At 45.2% G+C, this 22,861-nt stretch overlaps 1 long non-coding RNA gene across 1 annotated transcript in view; it reads left to right on the forward strand.

The window, feature by feature from the left end:
• Window positions 1-16,058, forward strand: part of LOC138576774 (uncharacterized) — a 169,547-nt gene extending 153,489 nt beyond the window's left edge. The window contains exons 2-3 of the long non-coding RNA XR_011303968.1: window positions 10,284-10,459; window positions 15,886-16,058. This is a non-coding gene — a long non-coding RNA (uncharacterized lncRNA). The remainder of the gene's footprint in view (window positions 1-10,283; window positions 10,460-15,885) is intronic.
• The last annotated feature ends 6,803 nt before the right edge of the window (window positions 16,059-22,861 follow it).

Consider the following 22,861-nt stretch of genomic DNA (forward strand, 5'->3'; position numbering starts at 1 on the left):
CCTTCCTTCACAAGCGCTGCCGTTTTCTGGCACACTACCTCAATTGTGCGCATGTGCGGTCCATGCACCGCCACTGGTTCACCTCTATACCAATCCCAATGCCGCAATGCTAACTCCTCACCGTTACAACACACCGTTCTATGCACCGACCTATGGGTGATGTCACCAAGCTAAAGTTTGACCAGATGAACAGACAATTTGTACATACACATACACAGAACACCGACCCGTTGCTTCAAACCCGCACAGAAAACCCACAACCCACGATCCCCACAGCTGTCTTCCCAACTCTCCGGGGTGGAGTATACTCTTTTATTTCTCGTGATTAACTGCACCTGCCACGTCGCCTAACACGTCACATGCCTCTCTCCAGGAGACTTAAACAGCTAATCCATCTTCTGCAATCTAGGATGGCTCCAGCTAACACTTACGGGGATACTGACATCTATGCTTCAAGCTAAAATGCCCACTTCATAGGGATACCTAATGTACATATGTCTATAGTCCAAGCCTATCAAGTCAATAGTCCTGCTTGTTCACCAGAACCTTTCACCTCTAAGACCGAACGTTCTGTAGACATAGAAAAGGGACTCCTACCTCCGCTCCAGTCCCTGCTGTCATGCACGTGCTACCACTATTCGATCACCACTATTCACAACCATAACTCACAAAATCACAGTTAACACCTCCCTCCTCCTGCATGCCTGAAACCCACTCACACAACACGTTGCTTTTTATGTGGACCACTACTTACGCTCTGCGTTCGTCGACGCTGCTTGCCCGCTGGCTCCCCATCAACTGCTTGTTTCTCCCTTCTAGTCTGCTTGGACACCGTGCTGACTGCGGGTGGGATATATTCTCAAGACGGCTCCCGATGGCCTATCTCTGGTTGCGCTGTCCGGTTATCTCGCAATTCCCGCGAGGGTCCTGCAGCCTTCCAGGTCCGATAGCTAAGGAGGAAGCTTCTGGCCGGGCACAAAAACTATCTCAGCAGTGCCTCCAACTTGTTAGGGTGGACCCCCAGGCAGGCAGAGCCTTTGTTAGGAGTCCGCGGATGCCGAACTCATGGAAGACCTAACTCCTTCCTTTCCCAAAATAATGCAAGGTCCACACAAGTAGCAAGGTACAACTGTGGTTTATTACAGCGAACAAACCTTATGTATATGTCACTGTCCTCTAACTTATAGAGCTGTACACATGTGTTCTTCATGTAGTTGGGTGTGTGAGTGTCCCGAATGTACGGATGGCACGTGTGCATCATGTCTGACGTAGCTAAGCCGATGTGATGTTTCTAACGACTTGATGCATGGCTTCTCGGTGCTTTAGTCGATTATGTCCATGTAGCTGTCCCCAGCTCCCTCTTGTGCATCTTCGTCCACTCTGGGTAGGGTTCGTACTGCTGGAGGTTTGTAGGGCCTGCTGAGAGGGTATCTTTCATGGTAATTGTCCATTGTGGGAGCAGTGGGAATTGGTGTGAGTTCATACGATCGGTGGCCATATTGTCTTTGGTGCTTCTTCCGGTAAGAGGGTTTTCCGGGATGGGAGGTGTATTCTGAGCTTCCCTTTTCATTGCATGTCTGTATGTGCAAGGGGGAGCTTGTGTGCCTCCTCGCAAATATGGTCAGAGCAGCCTGGAGCGGGGTGTTGCAGCACCCATAAGCAGGCTCCAGCACACATGTGTAGGAACCAGGAAGCCCTTGCGTCCCAATTCCTGTTCATGATGCAGGAGCTAAAATGCTGGGGAGGAAACATCAGGACTGGGGCAGAAGGTAAGTTTATGTTAATTCATTTTTTATTTAAATATGTGTATGGATGCATGTATGCTTGTGCTATGAGTGAGTGTATGATGATGGGTGCTCATGTGAATGATAAAGTGCTTGCTGTGTGTGTGTTTGTGTTGGTCTATGGAGCTGATTTTGGCGAGTGGGGGGGAGGAAGATTGTACAACAAAGGCATTTTTAAAATGTCTTTGTTGCACAATTCCCCTACCAACCTGCCAATATCAGCTCTCCTTCTGAGGCGCTGTAGAGCTCAGGAGACAGGGATGGTATTTTCTTTACTGGACATCTATAATAGATGTCCAGTCAAAAACACCACAAACACCATACTTTCCCCCTGGGCCCCTCAGCATCGTGCATACACACATAATCATGTTGATTGTGTTATGCACTGTGGGGCCCAGGGGATAGGGATGGTATCTTTTTACTTTACATCTAGACGTCCAGTAAAAAAAAGATCATGCCTGCCCCCTGGGCCTCCCAGCACCAATTGCAAACTGTTTGTCTTTTTACCCAATTTTTTTTAAAGTGTGCTCTAAAATGCAATATTTTAACCCATTATTTAAAAAACAATTCCCAGAGGAGAAACCCCCCGAACCCTCCTTGATTAGTTTGGGCTCCCACGCTACGCTCGGTCGCTATGGCATATCTGGGGGAAATGTGTATGCCCCTCCACTTAAAAAAATCACCAGCCACCATTGGCCCTGGAACTGTGCTGGTAGCAGGGTGGGGGAGCCGAGGGACGTGGTGGGAGCCGGATGGGCGGGAGCCATGGGATAGTGGTGGGAGCAGGGTGGGGAGAGCCCAGGGTCTGTGGTGGGGTGGAGAGAGCCCAGGCACTGGATAGGAGTGGGATGAAAGTGCCCAGAGACTGTGATGGGAGCAGGCGGTGGAGCCTGGGGACTATATTGAGAGTAGGGTGCGGTGACGGAGCACAATAGTTCATAGCCATTTGGACTTACTGTCCATTTGGCATTTTTGGGGGGCCCGGCCTGCCCCCATTTTGATGGGGACGGCCCAGGCCTGAAAAGTTTAAAGACCACTCCCTTAGAAGGCCTGATGGACCATAAACAACAAACAAATAGTATCTTCAATAAATCTTAATGTTGGGTGATCATCCTTGCTACGTGGGCCTCACTCAGTCGGGTTCATATTTGTTACCACAATGTTCACGGGTGTGTTACCGTTCACCCTAATTCACAGGCATCCCTCGATCAGGTTCATATTTGCCAAATGATACAGGTCATTTGGATTTTATCACAAGGTGGGGTTCACTTGCCTTAGCCTTCCCTTGGCTTTACACAGTACAGGATTCACCTCCCTTAGCTTTCTTCTTGGCGCCCCTCAGTCGGGCTTTGATTGTTGTTCTCTCAGTGTTAGTCTCCCTCAGTCGGGTTCACTACAGCCTTTTTCTCAGATCATTCAATTCGTATTCTTAAGTCTCAATGTCTTTTTAAACAATCTTTCTCTGTGGACATCCCTCAGCCAGGTTCACTCTTGTCAACACAATGTTCACACGGTTATCGTACTTCACCCCGTTTTGCAGGCATCCGTCAGCTGGGTTCACAATTTGCCTCACTCAACAGTTCACCTTGATTTTAACACAATGTGGGATTCATTTCACTTAGCTTCCTCCTGGCATCCCTCCGTCAGGTTCACATAGCCATTCTGACACAATCTCATCAGAAAGCGTGGTTCCCTTCCCCTAGCTTTCTTTTGACATCCCTCCATTGTGTTCACACTTACCTCTTTCAGCTTGGTTATGGGTCAAAGACTTTCGATTGAATAAGGGGGATTTACTCGACCCTTGTGGGACCACTTTGACCTTTTGCATCGGCTCTCCAAGGGCCTTCTGGGATCTGTAGTTTTAACAAAACGGGGGTCGGACAGAACCTTCTGAATGAGCCCCATGTGACACTGGACCACTCTGCAGCTGGTCTCTCCCTGAATTTTTTCAACAGTTCCTTAACACACAAAGGGCCTCATTACGACCCAGGCGGTAATCTGCCGACATTACCGCCATGGCGTAATGAGCGTTTACGCCGTGGGCCGATGGCGTAAAGAGCGCCACATTACGACCCATCGCGCACGAGCATTACGCCATGGCGGTAATGTAAATAACGCCATGGCGGAAAGGGCCCCTACCGGCATCGTAGGGCGAGCAAGGTGCACTTCCGCCACCGTAAGTAGCGGCCACCGTAATTAGCGGCCACCGTAATTAGCGGTGGCCGCAATTAGCGGTCACCGTAAAAAGCAGAACCGGAAATAGCGTCATCGCGGCGGAACGGGAAACAGCATGTCGGCCATCTTTAAAAACACAATCCATTGCCATCCTTCCGAACAACACCAGATCCAACCCTGACACCTGTCCCAACCCATCACCCACCCATCCAACCACCCAAAAATGCCTAAAGTTGTTAAGAAGGGATGTGACCACCAGCGCCAGGAAAGATTTACCCGGGAGGAACTCTGCATGCTTGCGGAGACCCTGCAAGACAATGCAGCTGTCGTTTTCTCGCCGGAAATGACCAGGCCAGCGATAGCAAAAAAGAAGGCCATATGGGCCCTGGTGGCCGAGCGCGTCAGCGCGGTGGGGACCGTACCCCGCACCCCACAGCAGTGCAGGAAGCGCTGGGATGACCTTTGCATACGGGTCAGAGCCGTCATCTCTGCGAACCGCAACCTTGCCCTGGGTACCGGTGGAGGTTCGGAATCCCCACTGAAACTCCAACCGTGGGAGATTTGTGCAACCACGATTGGCATGGAAGGCATTGAAGGCGTCGGAGGGATGGAAAGGGGAGTTCCGACATCAGGCGATGAAGGTAGATGCCTCAAACAAGACATGCCATAGTCACTGCAGTCCATTCATGTGTAGCTCAATGTTGCCCTAGTGTGTAAATGCAACACATTAGCTCGACACTGCCCATAGCCACATGCGAGCTCCACCCTGTATACACTGCTGCCACCCACATACCTGCATCCACATTCCACACAAAAAGGAGACAACCTGCATGGCCCTGCCTGAAATCTGCCTCATTTACTGACCAGATTCATGTCAATCATTGTCATTCCAAAGTCCGCAGACCCATCAATAACGCCCTCCCTCCTTTGCTCCACCACAGGCACAGATTCACACCCCGAGGACCAGGACACCCCTGCGACGAAGAGAGCCAAGAAGGCCAATAATACCATCCCCGCACCCTCAACCTCAGCTGCAGTGAGGCAGACCCCACAACAAGCAGAATCCACTGCAAGCAAACCGGACGGCCCACCGGCAAGCACCCCAGTAGGCAGCAGGCCAGCAGCAGCAGCTCCACCTGTACCAACATTGCCTGCCACAGAAGGCACCGGGTCTGCGGCCAGCAGCAACATGGGTGAAACAGCTGCAATTGCTGCATGTTCAGACTCTGACATTGAGGAGCACAAAGTCAGAAGCCCCACTGACCTTCTACATTCCCCCTGTTTGTCAAATGCCAGCCCCCATGAGGATCACACACAGGGGCACACAGAGGAAGAGGAGTGGCCTTCTACCCCATGCCCAGTCCTCAGTCCACAGGAGGGGAGCAGCCCCTCCATCACACCACCAGCACTGGGCATGGCCCAGCAGGGGCAGAAGTCCCTCGAGGACATCATACAACGGCAGCAACATCTGTCCACGATGCTGACTGAGCATGCTGCGGAATGTGTGGGGGCTAGGGCAACCATTGAACAGGCCACAGAGACCCTAAGGGCCGAAATAGCGCAGAGCACTGCCACCCTGAGGGATGCTATTCAGGCCATGTCTAGGGACATTTGTGGTGAACTTGCCGGGTTGCGTCGTGCGCTCACCGAGCTCACCCACACCCTACAGGACGTGCATGCACGGGGGCAGGCAGGGACATCCTCCGCTGCCAGTTCTACACAGAGCAGCCCCGTCCGACGTTCCGGACGGAACCTGCGCTCCACAGCCAGGGGTGCCCCGGGGGCCGGGAGAGGGGGCTTGTAACAGCCTGTGGCCACTGTCACAGGCATCTGTTGACACTTACATGGGGTGTGTTGGGGTGTGCAGGGGGGAGGGGGTGTGTTGGGGTGTGCAGGGGGGAGGGGGGAGGTGGGAGGGGGTGTGTTGGGGTGTGCAGAGGGGAGGGGGGAGGTGGGAGGGGGTGTGTTGGGGTGTGCAGGGGGCAGGGGGGAGGTGGGAGGGGGTGTGTCACGACGTTTTATGATTGAAATACACTTTTTGCTTTTCCGAAATGAAATGTGTGGACATTTCCATTGCATATGTGTGCTTTATTGGTGTACAGTCCACAGTGAGCATGTCCCAGAGACACACAGTGCCCCAAGTGCAGTCTCCATGTGATACACACCAGCCGTGTGTGCTAGAAGCAGTGGTCGATGATATTTTGGCGCATTGCACGCCCCTCCTGTGCATCGCCTCCTCCATGGGGTGCCGCCCCATCTGCACCCTCCTCATCCTCATCGTCAGGTGGTTGCAGTTCTGCGTCGGGGGCAGGGGCATATTCCGTCTGACACACATATTGTGTAGCATGACACATGCCATGACGATCTTTGGCACCTTCTCATGGCGGTACAGGAGTGCCCCACCAGACCTGCTGAGGCATCGGAACCGTGCCTTCAATAGGCCGAATGTCTGCTCTATGACCACACGGGTACGTGTATGTGCACGGTTGAAGTCCTCCTCGTGCTGGTTCTGCGGGTTCCGGACTGGTGTAAGGAGCCGCCTCTTCAGGGGATAGCCTGCATCACCTGTATGCAGGCGAGAATGTATGTGTCAGTCATGACGTCTGATCAAGAACATGATGTGCCACCATGGCTTGCATCCAACTGTTACTTTGGCTCAATTCTACATGCACTAATTGATTCACACAATGCAACCAGTATATGCTCATGGCTCCCATGGCCTGTTTTGCATGCCATCACCCAATGCATGCAGAGGGGTGGAGTGCATTGTGAGTGCCCATCCACTGTGTCCGTTCATGCCGTTTGGTTAGTTGGCCTGGCACATGTCCTGTGATGGCAATGCGCACATCATTGCAACATTGCTGTGGGCCTCATCATGACCCCAGTGAGCAATGCTGATGTAGACAGGGACATTTTGGGGGCCCTGTTGTCTGTGTAATGGTGTGTTGATGTTTCTGTCCGTCATGTGCCTCCTTTGTGGGCAGTTATGGGGGACAGGCCTATCGGTTGATGGTGTTTGGTGACGTGCATGTAGATGCTTTTCATTGTTGACAATGTGGTCTGAATTGGTAGACTGCACTTGCAGATGGTTGTGTCATGGTTGGGATACAACCTCATTCACATGGTAGGGCTGCATACATTGGGTATTGGCTTTACTGGTGTTGGGTGGAGTTTGGGTTGCTTTAGGGTATCATCTGTCTCCGTTCTCTCTGCTACTCACAGCCAATTGCAGTATGCATCATTCCCCCCCCTTTCAGCCAGTTGGAGTATGCATCACCCTCCCCCCTTTCAGCCAGGTGGAGTATGCATCATTCCCCCCCCCCTTTCAGCCAGGTGGAGCATGCATCATCCCCCCCCCTTTCAGCCAGGTGGAGTATGCATCATTCCCCCCTCTCCCCTTTCAGCCAGGTGGAGTATGCATCACCCCCCCCCTTTCAGCCAGGTGGAGTATGCATCATTCCCCCCCCTTTCAGCCAGGTGGAGTATGCATCGGTACGTCATTCACTTACCCACTTCACATTTCCATGGTCATGACATTGGACTCACCGAGTAGCCAGGATCTTGGGCCTGCATGTCGCTCCATGTAGCGTGGTATTGTGGAGTTCCTCAGGACCATAGAATCATCGGTTGCTCCGGGGAATCGGGCACAACAATGTGTGATGATCTTGTTGGAGTCACAGACCATTTGCACGTTGATTGAGTGGAACTGTTTCTGGTTGCGGTACGGTACCTCCATGGCAAGTGGAACCACCAATTCCACATGGTTGCAGTCGATGGCACCAATGCAACCAGGTATGCCGGCTAGTGCATGGAAACCCACTTTGGTGTTTGCAATCTCCTGGGCAGTCCGTGGTAAGGAGATGTGGTCGTCTGTGTGCTTGAGGAGGGCATCGAGCACTTGGATGAGTGTTCATGAGAATAATGGTTGTGAAATGCCATGCAAGTGCCCCACTGTGTGCTGGTAGGTGCCTGTGGCCAGGAAGTGGAGTACAGACATTACCTTCAGTCGGGGTGGGATGGCGGTTGGAGTTTCTATCATGCTGACGATGTCGTTGTGTGTTATGTCTACGATGGCGGTGATGGTGTCCCGGTCCAAACGGTACAGGGTGTGGATCTGCTCAGCAGTGAGGTTGAATGGATTGGCTCTGATGCGTGGGATTGGGGGCTGGCTGCGTGGTGGCACTGGCTGTGCTGGTGGGGCTTGCTGGGCCTGCCTTGCCCTCCTTCTCCTCCTGCGTCTCCTCTGTGCTGCCTGTTGTTGTTGTTGCTGTTGTAGCACTTGCATTGCTATCAGGTCCTCCAGCCCCAACATTGCTAGTCATATTGGTATCATTGTGGAGTGTGACTGGGTGTGGGAAGGGGTGGGGTGTGCTCTTTTTGTACTTCCTGAGTCTGTATTGCCTTCATCTGTGCTGTTTCTGTGCACCTGTGGCAGCTGCATTCACTTTACATGGCCATTTACGGTTGGTTCGCGATGGCGTAATTAGCACCATAGCTGTAAGGTACTTAACGGGCTGGGTGATGGCGTTAGGTGCATGTCCGCTTGGGTCGGCATTCGCGTACCTTTCCGCCATGGCGCTAAGTACGGTGTGGGAGGTCGCGTGCGCGCGCCCTTGGCGCAGTTAGCGGCAGCGTTAACTACGATACCGCTAATGGCATCATAGTTAACGGTCACGGGTCATGATCGGACCTAGCGGAAAACGATGGCGGTAACCATATACCGCCATCGTTTTTCACTTAGCGCCAGGGTCGTAATGAGGCCCAAAGTCTTTGTTCTTTCCGTTTACATTATGCTGTCATTTGCAACCTTCGCTCAACACAGTTCCCTTTACTATCAGTTCTCCCTTTGACTCACCGGCTGTGATGACCTGTTTGGTATTTCTTGTCACTGGAGTCAAGGACGGTACCACGGTAGCAAGCGTCTCTCCCTGACTTGATTATCAGTGTAGGAGACTCCGTGCACCGTTGACATCTGCTACACCACAAGCTAGCGGTTGTTCCCGGCCTTATGTTTCCTTTCACAGAGACTTTGCGGGTCTGGTTTGGAAAGGGCAAGGGCATGTCCCTCCTTGTTGTCCTTTCGCTTATGTCCACCTTTCTCCTCCTCTTGAACTTCTGTCCTGGAATAGCTGTCTCATTTTGCAGTCTGCCTTGCTCCAGTGCCTTGGTGTAAAGCGCTCTATAAATAAATAAATCAATCAATCAATCAATCAAAGTGTGCTCTCGTGCTCCACCTTTTATCCCTGTGGGAAAGGGAAAGTGTATAGGGTGTACCAACCCCTCGTTTCCTCAACTGAATATAGATAACATGATAGGCAGACCAAATAGTTCCATCATTGTAGAAATTAGGATTAAATTGCCTTTATTAAAAGTGAAAAGTGCACATGGCACTGCACATATTTGGGTTGGCATGGCCGAGGAACCAAAGGGTTCTTCAAACATCACACACATACCATAAGTGTGTAAGGATATATTATGAAAAAAGGATACAAAGTGAGAGATGCTTAATTAAATAAATAATAGCTCCCTGAAGTAAAATACAGTGTCAGACAAAAATCTATTTCAAAATGGTTTCCAGGTCTAAACCAGGTGTAGAAGGCTAGGAACCAGGCCAAGAGTTTTCAGACAAGCTACAAAGGCTGATACATTGGAGACAGTCTTTGGCAGCATCTCGCAGTGCGGTAATCAGGTTTGTTAGGTCAAAAATTGAAATTGGCAGAAAATCAGACAAGATTGTGATGAGGCCAGATAAGTAAGAGAAGTTTAGATACACTGATATGTGTTCTTATTCAAGAGGTTACAGTGTGTGTCATGCAGACTATTCTGAGAGACCAGCTGCATTATTTTGGCAACCATGAAACAGAATATATATATATATATATTTCTCCAACAGTACAAAGCACTAACTAACTGGACAGGACCTCAGCAATCAGATAGGAATTTGATATCGGTGCATGAACATTTTCTTGGCAGGAGTTGAGCACTGTCATAGCTGTGTCCAGCCAAGTCTAAAATAAGCATATCAGTTTCATGTGTCAGAGCAAATTGTGGATGCCAGCTATGCTAATGTGGGCTTGTTGTACTCATAAAAATAAGCTATCCAATGATACTGAAGGAATGTTTTTTTCCTCTGAATAAAGGGACCTATCAGAAGCATACCATGTACAAGGTGGTTATTTGCATAAAAATGTTGCATCATCTTCAAAGAATATAAAGTAGGATAAAGGAAAACATTTCTTTTAGAGTGTGTCTTGTTATTCCAGCAAATAAAGACTATGATTAAAATTCTCCCAAGCGTCTGATTTTCTCTTGTCTCTTTCTTAGAAGTGTTCATAGATGTCTGGTGCTTGATGGAAGATGGGAAGCAGGACCCCCAGTTCATGCAGCGCCCAAGCTTTGGGACCTAGTCTTTCATTAGATTCAGGGTCAACGACCCAAGACCCTTTTTCTTGGTGGTGATGTGCCGGCGGGCAGGAGGAGAATGCCTGAAAAGATAATAGGTGAGTGACAAACTGCAGTATGATGTCATTTCTGTCAAGAACATGTCCTCATGACTGCCAGCACAGCACACCTGGCATCTATGAATTATGGTATGTATTGTGAAAGGCAGAGGCAGGAGAAAATGAATAAACATGTTTATGTACAGATTAAGGTGATTGTGATACATTTTGAGTAACGGGAAATATTGTGAAAATAAGAGAGACCGCCTAGGAGTCCTAATTCAAGGGAATTAGAAGGAGACATTTCAAACTCCAACGGGAGTAGAGAGAAATAAAAAACACACAGGTCAGGACCGTGTAAGGTGATGTCTCAAACCCTGTACAGGGTAAAAATAAAGGCGAGCGAAGCGTGATTACGGTCTTTTATAATATGTAGTGTGTGACCAGTCTAAATGTTGTTGTTGAATAAAGTATCGAGGAGTGATAGAATTGTGAAGAGTTGAGAAGGTAACAGTGATTAGAGGTAAAGTGTAGCAAAATGATTGGCGCCAATCAAAAGAATAGATAGGTAATTGAAATAAGAGGATTGAGCAGCAATTGATGGTGCGTGCTCATATTTGTTGTATTAAAATATTAAAAGTGGTGGTTTAAGTTAAAGTAAAGGGTTTATTTAACGATCTGGTAAGTATTGACAGTCAATTGAGACTTGTCATTATGGAGGATACTCTTCTCATGCACCTAAGCAAAACACCCTTTGTGTTACACATTTTAAACAAAGGATTGACATCAAGTAAGGGGTTGAAAATAAATAAAATCAACATATGCATAGAGATAAAACTCAGATTATAAAACCAAGAATGACATAAAACAGTAGTGGAAATAAAATCTGCGAGCATTTCTCTGGCTAGGAAAGCATGCAGTTAAAAGCATTCCATGCTGGGTTGTGAGCTAAAACAACAGTGATTCTATTTTCTCTTTGGACAAATGAAGACAGCTTGAACATGTCATGCCGTAGGAGTGAAAAGAAAATAGAAATTGATTTATTTTAAAGCACAATGTGTGCATAGTCGAAAGGAACCACACATATTGTGCAGCGCAAGATTTATGTTTCAAACGGATACATCATTCTGTTGCTTTGAAATAGACTAGGGAGTTTGAAGACTTTTTCAAAGATGAGCTAAGAGCTGACACGAAGCAAGGAAGTGATTAATAGTTGCAGAAAAACAGCTCCTTGCATTCCTTGTGAAAGACAAGTGATGAGTGAAAACATGAGGGAGCTCTGGTGTTGAAGCAGCTGTGAATCATTTCTGCAGGAGAAATTAGGAAAATGCTGTTTTCTTTAGCAAAGTGACATACTTTTATAAGACACCAGCGAAAATATGGGTAGATTAGAGAAATGACAAGTGTCTGTGAATGAAGGAGAACCGTGGTGTAGATGTATATGTGTGTACTAACATTGAGACAGAAAAATAAGTAAACAATTTCTGAAAATTGAGCAAAATGAAAATGAATGAGTGGAGCTAGAGCTTATGCATGTATGACCATGCATATAATTTGTTGAGAACAAATACAGATTTATTTTTTAAATTTGTAACTTTTAGTTTTTTAGAACAACATAATATGTTTTGTATAGTAGTAGAGTGATTTTGGTTCAACATTATTACTAGAGAGAGTATTATAATGATTGAATTGTGTATTTTGAAAATATTCATATTTTGTGTAAAAGCCTGTAAGTGAGCCAGGGCTGACTGACACCCTTATGAAAATGTACCCTTCAACCAGAACTCATTGAACTAACTTTCGTTTGTTAGGGATGTTTGTGAAACACACGTGTAATGCTTGTGCTTCTTGAGTAGTGAAGCTCAGTTTAGGTTCATATGACAAACACCAGTTGAAGAAATTGAAAATTGAGTAGGTTTTGAGGAAAGCATTTTTAGTGGTATTTGTGCATGTTATGTTGAAGCAAGGTGCTGAAGGAGCACTTGATTGAAATATATAATATTGTGGGGTGGCTAAGCCCTTGATTGATTAAAGTTAAGTAAAGGTATATATTCTCAAACATTGTTGTTTTGCCAAGAAAGCTATGTGTGACTAAACCATATTGTGAGTCTACTGTTTTACACTAGAAATTGTCGCCAGTCATTACACATATGTGAACTAGATTGATCCCATTAAATCACATTTTAAAATTACACACGCCACTTCCCATTTCAAAGGGTTTGTTAGTTATTTTGGAATTAATGCTTGATGCTTTCTCTGTTAGGCACACACTTGGTCACCCCTGATCTGTTAATCTCATTTTAAGCAATACAGGCTTTTTTTAATTAAGTAATAAATGGGGTATTTTGTAGGAGCATATATCATAAACATGCATAGGTGAATTACATAGATGAGAAAAAGGCAATGGAAAGAAACCATTTTAAAATGTCTAGACACATTGATGAAAAGTAATTTGGAAAAAGGAAAGCTGCTTCGCTAAAATGTTTTAGTGCGCTACAAAAAGGAAGAGCTGATGCACACAGTTTATTTTCATAGAATTTGTAACAAAAAAGGCAAGGAAGTATGTCAGCAGAAAGAAATGGGAAAGTGATTGCAGAAGGAGAGAGGGAGGATGAGAAGGTACAGTTTTGGGAGAGCAAAAGTACGACAGATATCTTTTACTGTATATATGTTTGATGTTATTTGTTCTGCTTCCTTTCTAATGAGTATTGTAAAGGTTTAAATTTAAACAAATGCAATAATAATAATAAAATAAAAAATAGAAAAAGTAAGACAGATTGCAAATAAAAGCACAGGAGAGTACTATAAGTAACTAGAACAGTGAGAATATTGGTACTTAAGGAGAGAGAGATGAGGAATGGTATATGCACCATAATACAATGCAGAGTCATAAGGATATTACACATGCAGACTCAAGCATATGCACCAAAGCTACAGCAAATTTTAGGCAAGCTTCAAGGAGGGGGGCAGCATCTCCCCCATTGTACAGCATAGAGGGATTACATTTTTTTTACCCAAGATCACACAATTTGTGAGAAATGCGCCGAGAATAAAATGTAAAACACAATAGCAAAGGATACTAGATTAAGCACAGTAAATATGTATGGGGAATAGCAAGAATTAATAAAATAAAACACTTTTTTCAGCAACAATGTTAAAAGTGCATGCATTGATGCAAACATTTATATTTAGAACGGGGATCAACAAGTAATGAGAGGAAGTACTCTCAAACGCACCAAGGCTAAGGTTGCACACACTATAGATAAAAAAGCATGATATATTTTATAACAAAGTAATAGTTGTATTGTGGAAAGATCTCAGTAAGTAAATAGGAGATAACATGCACTAGTTTAAGGGATTAGTTATGTAGACACACAAGAAATCACACTAGTATTTTTAAGGCCTGAACATGTAAACGAGTGTGCTATTAGGTCAAAGGAGTATTTTTTTTATAGAGCACACATCCTGATTAGTATGATTTTCAAGAATACAGAGTGCAATATTTAGATTTCATGCAAGGTTTGTTTAGATGAAACATATTCATGAATAAGTGCAAGCAGACTGGGAGCTGACAAGGAGAAACAAGGAAGGCTTGGCACAATTATTGAGTACAATATGGATTACTATTATGCATGATGAATTGATTTATTTGAAGGAGTAGAAAGAAGTGGCATTTGGAGATATGAAAAGAGAAGACATTTTTTATGCGATTGGGAAAAAATAGAGATAATTAAGTTAGCGTCCCTGTCATGATATGCTTATGAGGAGAGCGGAAGTGATACTCACCCACACACACACATTAGGAACAACAGTTAGAAACATTATGTCCTGCTGAAACACAATATAAGAGAAGCTGTATTTTTGGGGACTATAAATGGAAGAGGGATAAGGATACCTTGAATGTACAGGCTCAAGAAGCAACGGGAAGGGTACACACTAGAACACCTCATATGAGAGTGGTAAGGATTCCTACTGGCAGGGCCCGGTAGGAGAGTGCACATCAAATACCCAGAAGAGGTAACAAAAAGAAAAGACAGTACATCCACTAAGACAGTGGAGTAAACATGTACATAAGGGGACAAAATAAAAGTATGCATTGTGAGGGATTTTATTATGTCCAGTATAGGAGTTTGGGTTGTGTTTAGACTAATAAATACAAGATAAAAATACACAGTTAAAACTAAAGCACTGAAGTAAGAGGTTCCTAACCAAAAGATTGACATCAATCCAGTGGTTGAAATAAATAAACAAAAAAATGGATGAATTAATGAATATTAAAGCAACAATATAATACAAGTTGATAGAAGGTGTAAATAGAGGAACACACATAACATTGTGACACAAGGTTGATGGAGGAAGGTGTGGATAAACCTGATTTTCAAACAATGAGCCGCAAAGAATGGTGCCTGTTTAAATTGATCAGTGTAGTATATTTGATCAAATAAATGCGATTGATGAAAGGCCAAGAAGGTATGGACGGCCAACAATGATCTTACAGTATGAGAGAACCTATAGCAGAATTGCACAAAAGAACACATGAGAGTAAGTAACAAGAACATTGTTTATGTTTACATGAAAATGTTGATTTATGTATTACAGATGAAATAATTGATATTTTTGGAGCGCAGGAGGAATGTCTATGTCACCTTAGCGGAGTATAGCGATATAATGGGAAGAAACATTATGACAAAGATAAATACTAGTGAACAAGTAGAAAAAGAAAAGGCACCAGTGGACACAATAAGTGTGTGAATAACCTCATTGATCATTATCAGGAGAAAGAGGACCCAGGTGAGTACAGAAAAAGGTAGTAACGGATACCGTATTTTTAAATAGATAGAATGTTCCCCAAGAAAGATGTAAACAGGTGTGAGCACAGAATAGTACATATATGTGAATATGGCCATATCTATTGAAGAGAACAAAGAAGACTCTTAGATAAAAGGTGGGGTAACCTTTTGTAATCCTGACAATAAGGAATGTCATATATGTATATTTGGCAAATGCACAAAACTTTACGGATAGGCAAAACATGTATGCCTATATGCCACATTTGCATGCACTTAATAGGATCAGTGCTTATTTCCAAATACCACGGGTAAGTAAGATCAGTGAAGGAAGGGCCGCAAAAATGTTTAATTATGTTTAACAGAATAAATATAGCAAAGAAAGCAGAGACCGTGGTCCCACGCGATCAGGAGGAAGACTACAAAAGTACAGAGAACATTTTCAGCATAGCAGAAAAGATTAACAACAGGCCTGCCACTATATGTATGATAATTCAAAAGAAAAGACTAGTTAAAGTGCACCGTCGTTTCCATTTTTCAAGAAAACAAGTTTTTCATTTTATTGAGCTGAGGCTACAAAGAAATTACCCCAGCAACATCATATTGAAGGAAAAAATGAATAAACCAGGCCTATTTTACAGAAATAACTGATCGCTTGGCTAGTTTATCATGACTTTGCCTCTATGTTGGTTTCTACAGGGAGCAAGACACCATATTAGCTATTGATACGAAAAGAAGAAAGAAGGTGAGCGGCTGAAGAAGACGACATCCTTTTTTGAAAAAATGTTTAGAATTTGTTATGTTGTCTGTTTTGTCTTTTATTATTTTATCATAAAGAAGGACAAAATGTAACTCTGGTGGTGTGAAGAATGACACAACCACAGAGAAAATGTTTCCTTTGTCACTTAGAAAATAAACACACTATAAAGGAAACAAATGGAGTATGAGCCCAGATGGTGAAAGTGAAAGAAAAACAATTATGTATGTGCTTTATGGTCTCATGTCATAGACACACTCAGGTATCAGCCAGTGTATATATAGCATAGGTGACACTAAGATATGCAGGAAAGGGAGAACAAAACAGCCATTCTATTATATTAGAGTACCAACATTGGTTGGGATGATAAATGTATGTAAATATGTTCTCTGTAAAGCAATTTGGCTTAAGGTGCTATATAAATAACAAATCATTATCATAAGAAAAAGAGGAAATTCAGTAGCAATTGTTTTTAGGAGGTAGGAGTGCTTTAAAAAAAAGGGATATGGTCCCCATAAAGCTTAGGGTTGAGGAGGGAAGTACTGATGATAAAAATGTACTTATTCTTCAAAAAACTCACCCAATATTTATATTACAGATGGACGGGTAGCACCTGCACTCCGTGTGATTAAAAGCAACCGATCCTGCGAGCAGGGAGAAAAGCCCTCATCATGAAAAGGGGTTTTGAGGGACCCAGCCAGATGCCCAGTTGCAACTAAAACTGAAGACTCTCTTTATAAAACTCCCCCATTCTTGTGTTCCCCAGAAACAATCTCATGCCCCCCAACTGACTATTTTATTCAGATCAGCAGATTGATGGTTCGAGTCCACAGTGAATCCTAAAAAGATAGGCCTTTGAATTAAGGGGCCATTGAACTTGCTGCAAAGCAGCCAAAAGGACAAATACAATAAATTATGGACTAAATTGAGAAAGTTCTTGGACTTGGAATAAGGAGAATAAAGAATTGCGTGGAAAATGTGCAGATGGAAGACAAAATTAAATGTGCATGGGAGAGGGCATGGACCAAGGAATTGTTGTGGGTTGGGAGGGAGAAGAAATCATATATATATATATATATATATATATATATATATATATATATATATATATATATATATATACATATATACACACATAGATACATATATATCTTAGATTAGGAAAATACTATATGGTTGAAGACACTATTGATTCTTTAAAAGTGTCTTTTATGATACCACCCATGTTGAGATAGAGCACTGCATTGAGGGGGGTGACTGAGATAGGGTTGCATAGGTACACTGCATATGGGGGAGGGTGGACAATGGTGCAGTGGTTGAATATTGAACACTGGTCGAATATCGACCAGTTGGGGGAAATGTTTAGGGTGTGCCAACCCCTCCCCCCTCAACTGAATATAGATAACATGATAGGAGGATGAAATAGTTCCATCATTGTAGAAATCAGGATTAGATTGCCTTCATTAAAAGTAAAAAGTGCACATGGCACTGTGCATATTTGGGTTGGGATGGCCCAGGAAATAAAGGGTGCTTCAAATATCACACACATACCATAAGTGTGTAAGGATATATTATGAATAAAGGATACAAAGTATGGGATGCTTAATCAATAAATAATATCCCCCTGAAGAAAAATACAGTGTCAGACAAAGATATATTTCAAAAGGGTTTCCAGGTCTAAGCCAGGTGTGGCGGGCTATGAACCATGCCAAGAGTTTTCAGACAAGCAACAGAGGCTGATACATTGGAGACAGTCTTTGGCAGCATCTCACAGTGAGGTAATTAGGTATGTTAGGTTAAAAATGGAAATTGGCAGAAAAAGCAGACAAGATTGTGATGAGGCCAGATAAGTAAGGGAAGTTTAGATAAATGACAAGATTGTGATGAGGCCAGATAAGTAAGGGAAGTTTAGATAAATGCATCTATGTTCTTATTGAAGAGGGTACAACGTGTGTCATGCAGACTATTCTGAGAGACCAGCTGTATTATTTTGGCAACCATAAAATAGACTATATATATATATATATATATACATATATATACATATATATACACATATATATACCCAGTTCAAAAGGGCTGTCAGGTGTGTGTGATTGTCAATTGCCTGACTCTGCCTGACCCTTGTGTTGGGACATGTCAGGTAAACGGCCCTGGCGTCAGTCTGTTGTCTTTCGTGGTGTAAGAAAGTGTTTGTGTCAGAAAAGGGGGCAGGGAGTAGAGCTTCTGAATATCCTACAGGGTAGGATGGGGAAAAGGTGTTATAAATAAGGAAGTGGGTACCGCGTCTCACTCATTGGTGTCCCACTTCCACTCCCTCAGGAACCCCCATCCAGGTGATCCTCCCGCACTGGTCCACCTCCAGGAACTTGATACTGTAGTGATGGCCGTGTCCTGGCCACCTCGATGACAGTTCCCTGGGGTCTAGCAGAGGAGACACCTTCAGGTTTCTCACATTCTCTTCCCATATGCTAGATGGATATGTCTGTTCTTTGTCCAGATACCCAGTTGTCAAGATCTGGAAGAGAACACGGACGAGAGCTGTCCCATTAATTTACTGTGATCAGTGTTTGTGGAGGTGTAGGGGTTTTACCAGTCTCTCTACAGTAGCCCATGAATTGGGGTTTAAGGGTTATCTCAGGTTTCACAGGCACAGAGTTTTCGCAGTCCCATACTGGAGAATTCTGGGCATAGTAGTCTGCTTGCCAGCAAATCTGGGTAATAAATCTCCAAACAGAGGTGGAGTTTACTGTAAGAGATCTGAGAAGGTAGGTAAGTCCCTCCCAAGAATAACTTCTTCGGGGAGCCCAGGAATTATGGCTGACGGTATTTCACAGGATTTACCCCAGATTTTAATGTGTACAGGTATTTTGGGGTACACTTCATTGTCCCCATGTACACATGTGACTCTAACTAGAGCAGCATCCTCTAGGTCCTCGGTTGTAACTAAATCAACCCGTACAGCAGTTTGCTTACTCCCTGAGTCAATTAAGGCTCTCACTTGCCTCCCATTTACCCAAGCCTTTTTGTATGTAAAATCCGTAGATGATTGACATAAACAGATGCTAAAGGTTTGTAGCTCTTCCTTGGGTTCTTCACACTGTTTGCCATTTAAACAGCCTATTTCCAGAGCTTTGTTCCTCAGATTCTTTGGACAGTGTCTAGCTACATGCCCGGTTTCTCTGCAGGAAAAACAGATAGGAGGAGGTGGTCTGCTTCCTTTTACTTCCTCTCTTTTGCTTTCCTCTTTGTTTTTGGAATCAGTTCTGATTTCTACTTTTTCCTGTGGCATCCCTTCTTTGACTCTATATGTCCCCCCTTGTTTCTTCATTCCCTGAAATTGAGGTCGGTGGATCAGCTTATGATCCTTCCGGTCCGCCCAATGATGTGTCGAGTGGAATTGTTTAGCTGCATCTGAGTGGTTTTGTGCAGTCTCAATGGCCGTAACTATGGTAGGTCTATTTAACTGGAGAACGGCTTTTTGGGTAAGGAATTAGTGAATTGTTCCAGGGTAATCATTTCCATCAATTCTTCTAGAGATTTACCATTGATCCACAGTGTTTTATGTTCACCTATTTTTAAGGAGGTTTCTCTCTGGTTTAATGTAATGGTTCTCAGTTTTTGTCGATAAAAATTGCAGGTTTGCCACACTCTTTTTAACAGCCCCTCTTTGATGGATGCAAAGGTGGCCCCCTGTGCTAGATTAAGTAGTTGAAAAGAGGTTTGGAGTTCAACTTTCAACAAAGGGCCCAAATAGCATATTTTAAGGTTCTCGTCCCCTCCTAGTTGTTTAGTTAGATAGTCGAGGTTTAGGAAGAAGTTTCCTAGATCTTCATCTTCAAGATATGGTTGAAGTACCCCTGTGGTAGTAAAGGTCTTGCTTGTAATTCAATTAGCTTGGTTAGATTTTCTTGGAGTCTAGAGTCAGCATGCATCTGATGGGCCGGTAAATGGGCGATGACATTGGTTAGGTCGGCCATTTCTTCCAGGGGTATAAGGGTTCCTTCTGTGGATGGTTCTGAATCAGAAAAGAAACAACTCTCTACTCCCTTGGATAAGGTTTCAAAATCCTCAGAATCTTCTGACTCCGAGATTGCCGAAGGAGTGGGTTTTGATAAATTAATCTCTAACCCAGATGGCAGTTGGGTACCAAAAAAAAGTTTCGAAGAGGGGCTGGATGGTGGCGAGGAGGTGCGGGGGTCCAGTGCACTTGATCTGATAAAAATAAAGATGGGTCGAACCTTCAATATTATTCGATCCCACTGTTGTATATTATTATGTGAGAGAGGAAGGGTGTCTAGTAGCACTTGGGTCTTTAAGAACAGATCCTGCTGCCCAGTCAGGATATGAAGTTGTGAGAACAACATCTCTTTGAGTGTGGATACGCGATCAGAGTCGAGGAGTTGACTGATTTTATTTTCCCCTTATGGTGGAACCATGATTATCAGCATGGGTTTACATTTTTATCAGTTGAATCACATCCCACTACTGACACCATATTTAAGGAACTCATGTTGGCAGTAGTAAAGACAGACACATGTGATCACAGTTCAAGGGTGTTTATTAAACTGTATGAATGGGTGAGAAAAAGGCCTGATGTAAACCTAAATCTAAGATGGGAGCAAGCTACGACCATCAAATAATAATAAGGCGGTCCTAGTGGCGTCTTGTCAAACAAAAAGGGCCTATACTAAAAAAAAATATTGCAAATCCTTACCTCTAAATTACAAAATAGTGTAGCATAATGGTCACCAGGTAAGAAAGAAATGTTCACCAAATGATGTCAGGATGGTATGGATGGGGTCTCCCTTCCCCACCTTTTAAGCATGGGACAAGGTGGGACTCTTGAGCACAGCACACTCCTGGGCCTCGCCAGCATGAGGTTATCATTCCTTGCAAGGATACCAGGCTCTTCTGGGGCCAAGTCTCTTTTCTACAAAGTCTTTTGCCTTAGAAGGCCTGATGGACCATAAACAACAAAAAGTATCTTTAATAAATCTTCACGTTGGGTGATTTCTCTTCACCCTTGGATCCTCCTCAACCGGGCTCTGATCCTCCTTGCTACGTGAGCCTCCCTCAATCGGGTTCACTATGCCCAACCACTCACTGTGAAAAACCCCTGGTCGGGTTCATATTTGTTACCACAATGTTCACGGGTGTGTTACTGTTCGCCCTAAGGCGCAGGCATCCCTCGATCGGGTGCACATTTGCTTTCCCTTAGCCTTCCCTTGGCTTTATCACAGTATAGGATTCACCTCCCTTAGCTTTCTTCTTGGCACCACTCAGTCGGGCTTTCGATCCTTGTTCTCTCAGTGTTAGCCTCCCTCAGTCAGGTTCACTACAACCTTTTTCTCTGATCATTCCACTTGTTGTATTCACGAGTCACAATGTCTTTTTAAACAATTTTTCACTGTGGACATCCCTCAGCTGGGTTCACTCTTGTCAACACAATGTTCACTGGGTTATTGTACTTCACCCCGTTTTGCAGGCATCCCTCAGCCGGATTGACAATTTGCCTCACTCAACAGTTCACCTTGGCTTCAACACAATGGGCCTCATTCCAAGTCTGGTGGTTAAAAATCTGGTGTTAACGTGATGGCGGTCCCACCGGTTCCGCCAACGTGGTGTGCCGGAAACAAGGTAGGATTACAGCTTGTCAGCCGCACGTATCTATTATTTGCGGAACCGGTGCCACCGCCATCACGGTTACACCGGTGGAGACGGATGCACCGCCACGCAGGTTGGCGGTGCATACGCCTCCGCCGCGTGCATGCTGGACGTAGTAGCACCGTGGACATGGAGCCGGAAACACCGGTACCGGTATAATGTGATGGCGGGAACCGGAAAGAGCCCGGCAGCCATTTCAAAAATCACAATCCACTGCAATCTCCCTGTGCCTGAAGCCATCCACCCCTTTTTAGTTCATGAGTCAATCAAGGGACATGTCAGCCAGATTCCCCAAACCCACCAGTGCAAGTCACGCTTTGGTGAGGCTGAGCTGAACATGCTGGTCGACCACATTGTGGAGCATGCCAGGGAGCTTTTTTTAGCAGAGGAAGGCAATGTGGGTGCAAGCTGCCCAGAAGATGACTGCTGTGGGGGTGACACCACACAGTGCCAAAGACTACCATAAGCGGTGGGACGACCTGCGCCAGAGGGTGCGCAACCTCCTTGCTGCACACCACAGGCACTGCAAAGCTACAGGTGGTGGACCACCCTCAGCCATCGAGCTGCTTCCCTGGGAGGAGAAGTGCAACACATGCACTGACTCCCATGCCACTGACACCAGTGATGGGGATGCAGCTCGAGAGGCTGGACTTAACACGGGGGACGACACAGATCACACTCTGGATATGTTAGGCACATTCAGCCACATGAGCCTAGCAAGTCCACAGCGCTCACCCTACCCCTCTGTCCGTGAGATGACTGCACGTCTCAGACGCATGGAAGAGCGTCAGGACACCCTCACTGCCCTGGTACAGTAGCACTTGGAAGAGTCCCGGCTCATGAGGGAAAGTAACCAGGCCATTGGATGGTGGGTTGCCCGTGCAATTGGGCAGTCAACTGCGGCCACCGTTCATTTGGCTAGGAGGGTCTGTGAGGGCGATAGCATCCAGTCTACTATTGCCGCGACAATAGCACTGGCCCTCCAGACTTGCATGTTGCAAATCTCCACCGATAACACACCGTGGTCTCCACCAGCTCCACGCCTGTGAGCTTCCAGGCAGCCAGCCCTAGGAGGCGATCCATGCGCCTGTCTGTCACGTCACACAAGCACTCACATGCCGCCAAGCATGGGTGCAAGTAGTGCGGAACCCTGGACATGGCAAGGCTCACACATGGGCAGACAACACTTGCTCCATGTGTGACTAGTTAGGGAGTGGGAGGGTAGGTTGGGGAGGGGGAGTTCATAGTTGG

This window comes from Ambystoma mexicanum, chromosome 1p, assembly GCF_040938575.1.
Source record: "Ambystoma mexicanum isolate Mex_15411 chromosome 1p, UKY_AmexF1_1, whole genome shotgun sequence".
NCBI lineage: Eukaryota > Metazoa > Chordata > Amphibia > Caudata > Ambystomatidae > Ambystoma > Ambystoma mexicanum.